Here is a 14,698-nt window from a genome sequence, read left to right on the forward strand (position 1 = left end):
ATTGATGCCTTTGAGCTGTGGTGCTGGAGAAGAGTATTGAGAATCCCATGGACTGCTAGGAAAACAAACAGATTTGTCCTGGAAAGGGTTAAACTGCGTGGCTCCTTGGAGGCAAGGATTCTGAGGCTCCGTCTAACATACTTTGGACATGTGAGGAGAGACCGGTCCTTGGAGAGGGACATCATGTCTTGGGAGGGCGGAGGGACAGCGCAGGACAGGAAGGCCCTCTATGAGATGGATTGATTCAGTGATTGGGATAATTGGGAAGGGAGTGTCGGGGACAGTGCGATTGGCACAGGACAGAGCGGAGTTTAAGGCTATTGTTCATAGGGTCACTATGAGTCGCAGGCGACTCGACGGCACATAACAACAACAACATATGAATTTTTATCTTGACTGGATCATATCAAGAGAGAAGAGTGTATAGTTTGTTTTTCTCACTTTGAAGCCCTTTACTGTGCAGTTCACTTATCTGTAAATATACTGACTAATCCTTGCAAAAATATATGCCAGGAACGTAATCTTCAGAACACTGTATGATCTCCCCTTGTGTTGTTATAAGTCTGCTTTTTGTGGATAGCTTCAGGACACAGTTTGATCTTCCATTGTGTGTTATAAGTTTGCTTTTTGTGGATCAGAACCTTGCACTACTCAGTGCAGATTCATAACACAAATACACAAATATCATCCTTCATTATCATAGCCATACTTGTAAGAATTTCTTTTCAATACTAAAACCAAAGCTTTGTTCTTTGGAAGTATAGATGTTTTGTAGGCCTGTGAGGGAATTTTAGAGAAGAAAAGCTAGACAATCAGCATCTGCAATGCATCTGAATATGATGTCTTCTGAAAAACTATTTCTTCACTTATCATAAGACCTGCTATATCTGGTGCTGCTAACCAATGGCTCTCTTGTCTCCTACAACAGAAGGCTAAGGAAAAGAACATTTATTAGGTCTAGGTTGGGAACTGTTTTGAGAGAGAAAGCATTAAAAAAAGTCAATAAATTAATAAGTGAGTGAAAGAAATGGATGACGTCTTGGCAAAGAAAGACCTGTTTCCAAGCTGCTGACCAAAAATAACGGGACAGAAAGACCCCTGGTTACACCTGGTACCAAGAAGAAAACGGAACTTCCCAAATAATGGCACCACAAGGACTGCAAGTCATAGAAAACAGATCATTAGGGCATCAGACCCTGTGTTTGCATGTGAGCACCTAAGAGCTGAAAGAAGCCCACCTAAGAGAGCTGAGTAATCATGGGTATTCAGGCTATTAAAGGAGATTATATTCATTCAAAGCACTGCAGAGGTTGTCCTTGGGACAAAGGGACTCCAAAGCAGGCAATATGACCAATGACAAAGAGACTCTAGCATATGCTTCAACATTCTAAAATATCCACTCATCCACCAGACATTTATTATTTTATGTACTAATTATTCTTTATATATGCCTTTGAGTTCGAAATGACTCACACTTGATCCTCCAGAAGGTTTTCACAGGCAGTCAATCACATGAGAGTTGACTGCCTATCATTCTTCAACATAGAAGCTAGTGGATTCAAACCATGTACCTTCAGGTGGGCAGTAAAACTTCTGACCACTAAAGCCACCAGACCTCTCATTTACAAGAGGCAGTATAAATATCCTAGGAGATTCAACTATTTGATTTGGTTTATATCATTCACCAAAGCACAAAATATGATAAAAGCATGCTACAAACATTTTGGGTTTACATCATTTTTTCCCATCATATTTCAACCGTATTTACTAGAATGTACGATAATACAGAACTAGCTCTGGTGGCCTAAATGGTAAGGAGCTGTACTGTCAACCCAAAGGCACATGGTTCAAATCCATAAGCTGCTCCACTGAGAAATCTCCTCCCATGAGATTTATAATCTCTGAAAACCTGTTAACAGCAGATAACATGATACTTTCAAACCTATTTTAGCTCCCCAGCAGAAAATGCTCAAAGCACAAGTTTCTGTCCTGGCTCTTCAATCGCTACAGACCCAAAGCCCAGAATCTCAGCCTATCTTAGTCTTCCCATCTACCTACTCAAGTCTATCTACAGAAATTTCCCAAATTATATGATAATAAAAACACAAAATGTGATAATATTAGGATGGAGTTGACATGTATAGGGAGAAATTTTAAATGTACATACAGATATAATTTTTAAGACTAAGTAAGTTAAATATCTATCTTGAGAATTCAGGTGGAGGGGGAGAGAAACATCAGTAACAACCAAAAAACTATTTATGTGGCTATACAAACATGTAGATAGGTATAGAGTTAAAATATATATATATAGTGCCATGGAGTTGAAATCTGATTTAGAGTGACCCTACCAGACAAAGCAGAACTCCACCATCAGGTTTGTAGGGTTTTAAGTATTTACAAAGTCAGACAGACAAAGCTTTCTCCCACAGACCACTTAATAGATTCAAACTATCATCCTTTCAGTAAAGAGGCAAGCACTTAGCCAATACACTACCAAGGCTACTTCCACACATCCAGAAGTATGAGCAGACAGTATTTATGTGTGTACAAATAGATGCATTTGCAGGTATAGGTAAATAAAGATATATTTGTGCATGTATTAATAATCATATATATTATAAATGACATGGGGACACAAGCATAAATATTTCTTAGATGTTACCAAATTATTGAGATTAGTATTCTGAATATGAAGGCAGAAGGCTATACAGTCTCATGGGACAACATTGTTAACTGGAATGACAACATTCTCAATAAGATGAGTAGTATCTTGGATTTTAAAAGCATGTGAATTTCATGTAAGATGTAATAATTGATTACTATTGATCAAGAAGAGATAAGAAAGGAGACCATAGACTCATAGAAGAAAATATTCCACAGGACTAAAATTCTACATGAACTACAATCTTACTGACCCTGAGACCCAAAGAACTAGATAGGGCCCAGATACCACTGACCATTCTGACAAGAATTAATGGATCCTGCATGAAGAGGAGCAAATTGTAGAACAGAAATCAAAGTCTTAAAAAGCTCCACATCTAACAAACCAGTTCAGAATACAGGACACCCTCAGACTATTACATTAAGACAATTTTAACCTTAAACCAAAAATAGCCCTTGACATACATATTCTTTTATTTAAATAAAAAATTGGCTTACATAATCAAGAATGGTACCAATAGTAATAAATTCCTTTAAAAAATAATCTGTATGAGGTCTGTGGGAGAAGGATGGGCAATCTCCAACCAGGTGATTAATTGCCTCTGAAAACTCATGGAAGGTTACATTATGGGTTGGTTCCAACTCAAAAGCAAACAACAATAATATAAGAGCAAATGGTCAAAATTGCTCCATAGCAAATCCAAGACGAGTAGGAGGCTAGGAAACTAGATTACTGAAAATTATAAGAGAATAAATGAGAATGATGAAAAATCATGGAAAATTATCTAATATAAATTAATTATATTTTTAAAGAAATCATTAAATGGGAATCATATTTTCTGTACATATGTTTACCTTAAACACATTAAAAAAGAGAAAATGAGAGAATGAGAAGAGGAGCAATTTAAACCAATGGAAGGAGAAAGAAGGAAATGCAAGTAGGAATAAAATAACCCAAAAGAGGCCTCTAAAAGATAAGGAAATTAAATACACCTGACAAATATAGACAAGTAAGTGCTTGCTGCAGAAATACCCTTCACAATAGCTAATCAGAAGATGAAATACTCGGGAGTAAATCTAACCAGAAACACAAAGGATCTATTCAAAGAAAATTACAAAATGTTACTACAAGAAACAAAACGAGGCCTAGAGAAATGGAAGAATGTACTTGGCTCTTGGATAGGAAGACTCAATATTGTGAAAATGGCAATACTACCAAAAGCAATTTATACTTTCAATGGCAAACAAACACACAAAGAAGTGCTCAAAATGCCTAGCAGTAAGAGAGATGAAAATCAAAACAATTATGAAATATCATCTTGCCCCAGTAAGAATAGCAAAATTTAACAGAGCAGCAAACAACAAATGCTGGCAAGGCTGTGGAGAAACTGGAACCCTTATTTACTGTTGGTGGAAGTGTAAAATGGTGCAACCACAATGGAAGGCAGTATGGTGTTTTCTCAAAAAGTTGCAAATAAAAATATCACTTGACCCAGCAATTCCACTACTGGGAATATACCCTAAAGAGACCATTACTGCTACCCAAGCAGATATATGTACACCCATGTGTATTGTGGCTTTATTCACAATAGCAAAGAGTTGCAAAGAACCCAAGTGCCCATCAACAATCAAATGGATAGAGAAATTTTGCTATATTCACACAATGGAATATTATACTTCACTGAAAAACAAGGAACTCTTGAAATATTTTACAAAAAGGGTTATTCTGGAGGACATTATGCTGAGTGAAATATCTAAGTCACAAAAGGACAAATACTGCAAAGTGCCACTGTTGTAAAATGGGACTGACATCGGGGTTGGGAGGAACTTAAGAGGGGATAATTAATGTATACTCCATTGAAACAGATGAGAGGGAGAACTATTTAAAAGGGATATGTGATTAGGTACTATTGTTATGACAGAAGTCCAGAACAAAGGCTGCATAGTGGAGTGGACTTATGGGGAGGAATTGTAAAACAATGAAATAATTTTTGTTTTACTTTTCAAAGAGAAGAGCTAACTGGGGGTGGGGGATTGGGCAGAAAGAAAAGTGCAACAATGAATGAATGGAAATCCAAAGTCTTTTTAAACTTTTATTAAAATAAAAAAAATTTAAAAAGAAACTCGGGACACAAAATTTGTGAGATGTGCCTGGTGTCAATGATGTTGATTAAAAGGAGCTGGAAAGTTAGAAAGGACAAAGTAGGGAGCATGAAGCTGCCTCTATGGCACAAGTTAAGCACTTAGCTATTAAATGAAAGGTTAGAGGTTTGAATGTACCAAATTTACCTGACAAAAAAAGGCCTGGAGAGTTATTTACAAAAAAACCTGCCACTAGAAATTCTATGGAGCAAAAGTCTACTTTCTCACATACAGAGGCCCCATGAGTAAGAATGGATTCAACAGCCACTTGGTAGGGAGCATGGAGGATCTGGATTGTAGGCAGGGCATGGACAAAATTAGATGTGAAAACAGAACACTCAACAGTGTTTTAGAGTTAAAGAGAAATAATATCTTATTAAGTAGAGAGATTAAAAATGGAGGGCCTGTTCCAACCAAAAAAAAAGATGGAAAGAATACACAGAGACACTGTACCAAAAATAACTGGTTGATATTCAACCACTTCAGGAAGTGGCATAAGATCAAGATATGATGGTGTTAAAGGAAGACGTCCAAGATGTGCTGAAGATACTCATGACAAATGGCTCCAGGAATCAACAAAACATCAACTAATCTGTTTCAACAAATGGATGGAGTACTGGAAGTGCTTAACCACCTGTGCCAAATGTAAACAGTGCAGATGGCATAAGATGGCCGTATCTGACCTCTACTAATTCCATTAGGGGCCTCCGCTAACCCTATGAACAACATTCACAACACAAAGCTCATTCCTGTGCATAGCTCCCACTCCTGCAAGTACTTCTACCAATTCTAGCATCAACCACCCTCACAGGGTTATAACTGTTCCGCTACTGGGTCTGCTAATGAATTATCATGTCCACACAGAATTCACAGACCTATCCTCATGGTCATGCTATTTACTAAGAAAGTTAATAGGTTACCTATGATTCAGGTAGAAAATAGGATGTAAATCTTCAGTCAGGACAACTTCTCAAGTGCGCTCATGGGCCTTAACCTTCAGCTTCATGGTGTTAGGTCAGTGTTACATAGTCCAGCCAATTATGGCATACCCACTCTCCCTAGTCCTCTGGCAGGGTTGAGTAATGATTCCCAACTTTGGCTCCAGAGGTAAAAGTTTTAGGTCAGCTCTGTCTCATGTTGGCCTCTAGTTCTGTTCTGCTGTTACTGTTACTCTTATCTAGGTCCAATTCTGACTTCTACAGTAGTTCAAATGGGTACACACAAGACTTGAGCTTTTTTCTAAATTTCGAGTACTTAGAGTCCCACTTCTGCAGCTAAATCTGCTCAATTTACACCTGGAGGGAAGGCAAGATTGATCAAAACCCTCAACAGTAATATAAGTATCTTATTTGCATATTCCCACTCAGTCATGTGATGAAGGTCAAAGCCATGGACTAGAAAAGCCATTTTGAAAATCAGCGCATATGAAGAAACTTGGAAACGTGGTCACCTAACTATTAGGGATCTGCCTTTTTGTCCACTTACTGAAAGGCAAGCCAACAAAATGCAGAAACTATCCAACAGTATCATTACTGTCATAAACAATGTAGGTAAAAATCTTACTGAGGATAATTAAAAATGGTCAAAGCAGTACATTGACAGGGAGCTAACACATATTCAGGCTGGATTCTTAAGAGGATATGAAACAAGGAATTTTAAATAGGGTTCTCATTAAGAAGCAAAAACCACTGATGCTTATATGAAAAAGACAAAGATTTACCTCAAAGAAATGGCTCACACTGGTATGTTGTTGTTTTTATATGCTGTCGAGTAGCCTGCGACTTATAGCAACCTGATGTACAATAGCCCTAAACCCTAATCTATCCTGTGCCAATCTCACCATCTCTGACACAATTACCCCCATTACCTCAGTCACTAAACCAATCCATTTCACTGAAGATCTTCCACTCCTCCACTATCCCTCCACCCTCCCAAGAATGACATTACTCTCCAAGTTCTGGTCTCTCTTTGCAACATGCCAAAATATGACAGATGAAGTTTCAGAATCTTTGTTTCTAAGGAGCAGTCTGGATTAATCCTCTCAAGGATGGACCTGTTCATTCTCTTAGCAGTCTTCAACATATACAATACTCATCCACTACACCACAGCTCGAAGGCATCAATTCTCCTGCTATCATCCTAATCATTGTCCAGCTCTCTGATGCATAGCAAGTGACTGCAAAGACCATGGTCTGTATTAAGATTGAAATCATTGCTCTCCAGTACTTTGGGGAGGTCTTTAACAGCAGACTTTCCCAATGCAATAGGTCTTTAACTCTCCTGGCTGCTGGTGTCAAGAGTGTTGATGGTAGAGGCAAGCAAACGAAAGTTGTTTACAATCTCAGTCTCTTCACCATCTATCATGATGCTGCCAATTGTCACAGTACTGAGAATCTTTGTATTCTTGATACTGAGTTTCAATCTATATTGAATGAAGGCTGTAGTTCTTGACCTTCTGCAGCAAGTGCTTCAGGTCCCCCTGTTTCAGCAAGCAGGGTTGTGTCATCTGCATAATGCAGAATGTTGATGACTCTTCCTCCAATCTTGATGCTACATTTTTCCTCATAAAGACCAGATGCCCAGATAACACGTTCTGCATATAAATTGAAAGGTATGGTGACAGGAAATATCCCTGGCATACACCCTTCCCAATTCTGAACCATACAGTGTTCTCTTACACTGTTTTGACAACTACTTCCTGGTCCAAGTATGTTGTTGTTGTTCTTATGTGCCATCAAGTCGCCTGCGACTCATAGCAACCCTATGTACAACAGCCCTATACTCTGCTCTATTCCTGTGCCAATCTCACTGTTTCTGACACACCTCCTTCATTACCCCAGACACTGAATCAATCCATGTCATTCAGGGTCTTCCTCTCTTGCGCTGTCCTTTCCAAGCATGACGTCCCTCTCCAAGGACTGCTTCCTCCTTGCAACATGTCCAAAGTATGTCAGACTAAGCTTCAGAATCCTTGCCTCCAAGGAGCGGCCTGGCTTCACCCTCTCCAGAACAAACCTGTTTGTTTCCTTTCCAGTACGTGGTATATTAATACTCTTCTCCAACACCACAGCTCAAAGGCATCAACTCTCCTTCTATCATCCCTAGACACTGTCCAGCTGTCCAGCTCTCTGATGCATAGAAAGTGATTTCAAAGACCATGGCCTGTATCAGGCGCACCTTAGTCTCCAGGCTGACATCGTTGCTCTTCAGTACTTTAGAGAGGTCTCTAACAGCAGACTTTCCCATCGCAACATGTCTTTTAATTTCCTGGCTGCTGGTACCAAGAGTGTTGACTGTGAAGCCGATAAAACTAAAACTGTGAACAATCTCAATCTCTTCACCACCCATGATGATGCTACCAATTGGCCCAGTGGTGAGAATCTTAGTTTTCTTGATATTGAGGTTTTGCACTAACATGATCAAGTGTTCTGGGATTACCATTCTTCTCAGAGTTAGCCACTGTTTGTTGTAGTCCAGACAGTCAAACCCCTTTGCATAGTCAATGAAACACAAATAGACATTCCTCTGGTATTCTCCTCGTTCAGCCAAGATCCATCTAACGTTAGCTACGATATGCCTAGTACCATGGCCTCTTCTAAATCCAGCCTGCACTTCAGGCAGTTCTCTGTTGATATGCGGTTCTAGTCATTTTTGGATAATCTTCAGCAGAATCTTGCTTGCATGTGATATTAATGTTATTGTTCAATAATTTCTACACTCTGTTGGATCATCTTTCTTTGGCATAGGAACAAATACAGATCTCTTCCAGTCAGTTGGCCAAGTGGCTGTCCTCCAGATTTCTTGGCACAACTTGGTGAGCACATCCAGGGCAGCATCTGTTTGTTTAAATACATTAATTGGTATACAATCAATTCCTGGGGGCTTGTTTCTTGCCAATTCTTTCAGAGCAGCTTGAACTTCTTTCTTCATCACCACAGGCTCTTGCTCATATGTTGTTTCATGAAATTATTCTGTGTCCACCAATTCCTTTTGGAACAATGACTCTGTATACTCTATCTATCTTCTTTTAATACTTCCTGGACCATTTAATATTCTGCCCAAAGCATCCTTAAATATTGCAACTCAAGGCTTGAATTTGTTCTTCCGTTACTTGGGCTTAAGAAATGCCAAGTGGATTTGGCCCCTTTGATTTTCTTACTCCAGCTCTTTGCATATTCCATTATAAGAACTTTACTTTGTCTTTCTGTGCTGCCCTTTGAAATCTTCTGTTCAGCCCCTTAATATCTTGATTTCTTACCTTTGCTTTGGCTTCTCAAAACTCTAGTGCAATATTCAGAGTCTCCTCTGACATCCATTCTGGTCTTTTCTTTCTCCTCTGTCTTTGTAATGACCTTTTGCATTCTTCCTAGATGATATTCTTGATGTTTCCCCACAGCTCATCTGGTTTTCACTCATTAGTGTTAAAGGCCTCAAATCTGTTCCTCAGATGGTTCTGAAATGCAGGTGGGACAGACTAAAGATCAAATTTTGTTCCTCATGGATTTGATTTAATTTTCCTCAGCTTCAGCTTGAACTTGCATATGAGTGGTTGGTGGTCTGTTCCACAATCAGTTCCTAGTTTTCACAGCTGATATTGAGCTTTTCCAGCAGTTCTTTCCACAGATGTAATCTATCTGATTCCTATGCATACCATCAGGTGAAATCAATGTGTATAGCCGGCATTTATTTTTCTTATAAAATGTATTTGCAATGAATAAATTGTTGATTGTGCAAAATTCTGTCATTCTATCGCCAGTTTCATTTCTGTCACCAAGCCCATGTTTTCTAACTACTGATCCTTCTTCTCTGTTTCCAACTTTTGCATTCCAGTCACCCATTATTATTAATGCATCTTGATTGCATGTTCAATCAATCTCTGACTTCAAAAGTTGATAGAAATCTTCTATTTCCTCTTCTTTGACTCTGGTTGTTGATGTATATATCTGAATGATAGTGGTATTCACTGGACTTCCTTGTATGTGTACAGATATTATCCTGTCATTCTCAACATTGTACTTCAAGACGGATCTAGATTTGACTTTTTAACTATGAAAGTAACCTCATTTTTCCTGACCTTTTCATCTCTAGAATAATATATCATATGACTGTCTGACTCAAAATGCTCCATGCCAGTCCATCTCATCTCGCCAATACCTACTATGTCATCATTTATGTGTTCCATTTCTTCCTTAACAAGAACTAATTTTCCTACATTCATGTTTCTCACATTCCATGTTCCAATTACTAGTTATCTGCTTACAACTATTCCTCCTACTGTGTGTTTCCATACTTGAGGGCTCCACCTCCATTGTCCTATCTGCTGTTTAAGTATGTGCATAGGGTTTTTGAAGGCCTGCTATTTCCGAAGCAGATAGACAATTTTTCTTCCTAGTCCGTCTTACTCTGAATGCTCAGATTTAGAATAGTATCTGACAGATAATCATTTTACTAAAAAGAGCAGATGAAAAATATTTCCCCAACTGTAGAAATATCCAATAGTTTCAGTGTTGCCCCTGCCCTTGACCCGTATGACTTTACCCACTCGTTTCTCTGCTCCACTAGCATTCCATTCTGTTCCTACCTTCTCCCTTCAGCACCTATCTCCTGCTACCCAGTCCTTAGTATGATAGTTTATAACTCAAACTTTCTAGGCTTCTGTGATTCCAAACGCTTCAAGCTGCTGCCAGTTTCTAATGCTATGAACAGTGTGTCTTGAATTTAAGGATCTGTAAGTCCAAATATCAGGTATTAATGTTAGGGAAGGCTTCCCTTATCAAAGATTTTTTTCACTATCTGTGGCTTTCCTTTTTATCCTGTTGGAGAAGTTTTTGATGTGCATAACGTTTTGATTCTTAGAAGGTCCTGTTCTATTTTATGCTCTCCTGCTTGTAGTTGTTATTATTGTTGCTTTTATTGTTGTTATGTGCAATTGTGACTGAGAGCGACCCTATCTACCACAGCTCTGCACTGTGTTCGATCTTGAGCCAACCTTATTGTCTCTGGCACACCTACTGAATCAATTCATCTCATCAAGGGCCTTTTAGTATATACCACAAAGTCTGAACTGACTCATAATTGACCTTCAAGAAGGTTTTTAAATCCTGTAAACGGCATGGAAAAAGATTCTACATCTTTCTTCCACAGAATGGCTGGTAGATTCGAATCACATGCCTTAGCATAGATAGTACAATTCCTTGGCAACCAACTCAATAGTACCTATAACAACAACTTTAGGCAAGAGTCCTAAATCACGGTGGTAGGGGCTAAAGAGGAAGGCCCTCAGAGCACCTGACTAGATTATATGTGAGAGGCAAAACCACCATCAACAAAAATACCAAGCTTTGAGCCCAGGCAGAAGAGAGAACAGAAATTCCTCTTTCAGAAAAAGGGTTCATGTGACAAAATTCTGCAAAGGAATCTGGTTACAGCCATGTTAAATCTAAAATGCAGATCTAGCACTCAGTCAGAGAGACAGATAGGATGAGAGCTTGCCAAAGAGATAAAACTTGAAAATTTACAGAAAAGCTGGGTTGTGCATAACAAGAATGTGTGAAAGAGGTAGCAGGGAGATATCTTGAGGCCAAATACTGGGGAAAGTTCTTAGGAACCCAGAGAGTCAGCAAAGAAGACTCAAGAATATGGACCGACACAATGACTGCAAAAACGGGCTAGAGTACAACAGAGTGTGAGGTTGATGCAGAATCAGATAGTGTTTGCTTCTATCCTATTCAGGGTTGCTTTGAGTCAACAATATGTACTAGGTTTCAACAGGAACAAGAAAGGAGAGAGCATAATCATTTTTTACCAACTGAGTGTAAGGTTCTCAAAAAGTTTTCATTAACTGCATCATAATCTACTAGAAGGAAAGAGAGATGAATTTTCCGTTTAACTATGAGAATGAAATCACATAAACACACACACTCTCAGAAAAAATGCCTATACTTCTGTGAGCATTGAAATTGGAATCAAATTGCCTAGAAACTAGTAGAAAATCAGAAGCAAGGAGTACTTTTAGAAGTAGAGGTCAGTTAAGGGAGTTCCCATATAACTATAAACTTCCCAGTAGACTCACTGTCACAAACAATCAAGCTGAGTGGGCTGGATAAAGTGGTTGCTGAGGAAAGGGGAAGGCATTTCACACAGGAAAGGCCGCAGGCAGCGATGTGAAGAAGAAAACATCTGCCAAATGGTTCTGAATAAAGAGGCAGCTTGAAAGCTTAACAGACTGTCAAGCTATAGCTTCCACTCTGAATAAGGGAGCTGGAAGTGGTTAGTAGCAAATACTTGTTTTAAGGTTTCTTTGAGTAGACCATCCTGTCCTATCCTGTACCATTCTCATCATCTCTGTTACACTTGAGCCCATTGCTGCAGTCACTGTGTTAATCTATCTCATTGGGGGACTTTCTCTCTTTCACTGACCCTCCCCTTTTCCCAGCATGATGCCCTTACACAAAAAGAATTCCTAGAAACCAGTTTCCAGAATCCATTTCTGGATCCCTTGCTACTTTACTTTGCTCCTACATACAGAGTTAAGCTTGCAGCTGTCTTAGTATTTTTCAACCTTTTCACCTTTTAGTGCCCCTTGTAGGCAAAGATGACAAAGCTACAGCCTCTCCTAGAAATATGTCTAATGCAGGAAAGATGAAGCTTTGTCATCTTTGCCTACAAGGGGCACTAAAAGGTGAAAAGGTTGGAAAATACTAAGACAGCTGCAAGCTTAACTCTGTATGTAGGAGCAAAGTAAAGTAGCAAGGGATCCAGAAATGGATTCTGGAAACTGGTTTCTAGGAATTCTTTTTGTGTACAAACCACACCAGAGGTTATTGTTGTTATTATTTGCCACAGAGTCAGAATGAACTCAAAGCTGACCTTCCAGCAGGTTTTCAGAGACTGTAAATCACACAAGAGGAGACTGCCCATCTTTCTCCCACAGAGCAGCTAGCTGGTGGATTCAAACCATGTGCCTTCGGGCTGGCAGCACAGCTTTTCACTACTAGCCCAACAGAGCTCCGTCACACTAGAAATTAGGGACAGGCTATCAGGTGATTGTAACGCAATTCTATAACTGTGCAGAAACACTAACACTCTTACTATAACATATTAAAAGGGAAAAGGTTTTCTCCTCTTAGCATGGCAGAAATAAACTACTGACTTCCTTATCAAACCTTTTCAAGGTTGTTCATCTGTCTACCCAGCAACCTAGAACTGAGAATAAATAGTTCTCTAGCTGAAGTCTTTTTCTTCTACCTGGCAATCCACAGTAAGACATAAACTTTGTGATCTATAGCTGGGGATTACTCCGCTGTGGTTCTAAAGTGCTGGACAGTGCCAGTATCTCTGGTCCTAGAAAAAAGCTGGGCCTATTTGTCCAGAATGATCAGGCCTAGACAGCCAGACAAGAGATGATGCTGTGGAATTCTCACGCATTCCACTGCCTTGTATCCCATCCACAAATCTTCACAGCTTCCAAGACAGAGAGACAGATTTGAGACACTCATACATCTGTGTCTCCTGTTGTTGTTGATTTCCCTTGAGTCGAGCACAACTCATAGCAACTCTATGAACTAAAGACATAATGCTTTTCCATAACCATCATCACTTCTCCAAGTTCATAGAATTTCCAGAAGCATGTGGCTTAGGAAGTGGATGTCACTTCTGTTTCCAAACCCATCTTACAACTGGGAGCTCCACCAGACACTGTCCAAAATGAAAAACCATTATGCTATTTGATACCCTGTTGGCATAAGGTTCAGCATCACAGCAAAGCCAGGTTTCTTTATACAGCACATTGTCAAAGAGCGATGTGCAAAGTGGAAGAGTATTCCTCTAGATATAACAGCACTAGTCTCATTTAGCAGTGGTTAAGTGTCATTGAGTCAAATATGACTCAGAGTAAGCTTTGAACAAAAGACCTGAACTCTGTTCTATAAGTAATTTCATTTCTGTACATTTATAGAGTTTAGAGAGTTTGTAGTGTCTCCTATATGTATGTATAAAAATAAACTGCTACTTTCTCCCCTCCAACCTCTGTCTCCTCATTCGATTTTTCTGGTGGCAGGTGGCAGAATCATTTTTCTTGGCTATAGGTCCAGAAGCAGAGGCTGGTGTAAAACTATCACCAGTAACTGGGACTGTTGGAACAAATTTGGAAAGTGACATAAAAGGTTATGTATACAGCTTCTTCCTCTTCCGGAGACATTTGTAGAGGCATTCAAAATGGTCCAGCGTCTGACCTACCATCGTAGGCTATCCTACAACACAGCCTCTAATAGAACTAGGCTGTCCTGAACCCCTGGTATCAGAATTGTTTACCTTTATACCAAGAAGGTTGGAAAAATACCAAAATCTGCATGTGGTGTGTGCCTGGGCCGACTAAATGTATTCATGCTGTGAGACCTTAAGTTCTCATGAGGTTGTAAAAACCAAAAAAACACGCCAGCAGAGCTTACAGTGGTTCCATGTGTGCTAAGTGTGTCCATGATAGGATCAAGCGTGCTTTCCTTATTGAGGAGCAGAAAATTGTTGTGAAAACTGAAGGTACAAGCACAAAGTCAGAAAGCTAAATAAAAAATGGTACATGTTTAATAAATTCATACAATTTGTTCTGTTAAAAAAAAGGTTATGTATACAGACTACTTCTCTCTACAACAACACATGTGAATGCTTGCTTTCTCTATCTCTCTGTCTCTCTCTTACACACACGCACATACACACACACACTTCCTGAAATTATCAAATTATTTTGTTGTTGTTAGGTGCTGTGGAGTCAAGTACAACTGACAGCAACCCTATGAACAGCAGATCTTTACCCTTACTGACACATTAGAGACAATTTCAGCAGTTACCAATGTAAATCGACCTGGTTGAGGGTCTTTCTCACCATTACCAACTT

The 14,698-nt window shown here is 39.3% G+C and overlaps 1 protein-coding gene and 1 pseudogene across 1 annotated transcript in view; one reads left to right on the forward strand and one right to left on the reverse strand.

The window, feature by feature from the left end:
- Positions 1-14,698, reverse strand: part of FMN2 (formin 2) — a 417,308-nt gene that overhangs the window by 286,775 nt on the left and 115,835 nt on the right. The window lies entirely within an intron of this gene.
- Positions 14,023-14,373, forward strand: LOC102863228 (annotated as a pseudogene).

The sequence above is a fragment of the Elephantulus edwardii genome, unplaced genomic scaffold (assembly GCF_000299155.1).
Source record: "Elephantulus edwardii isolate Elephantulus edwardi_28Jun2011 unplaced genomic scaffold, EleEdw1.0 scaffold00331, whole genome shotgun sequence".
Classification (NCBI taxonomy): Eukaryota; Metazoa; Chordata; class Mammalia; order Macroscelidea; family Macroscelididae; genus Elephantulus; species Elephantulus edwardii.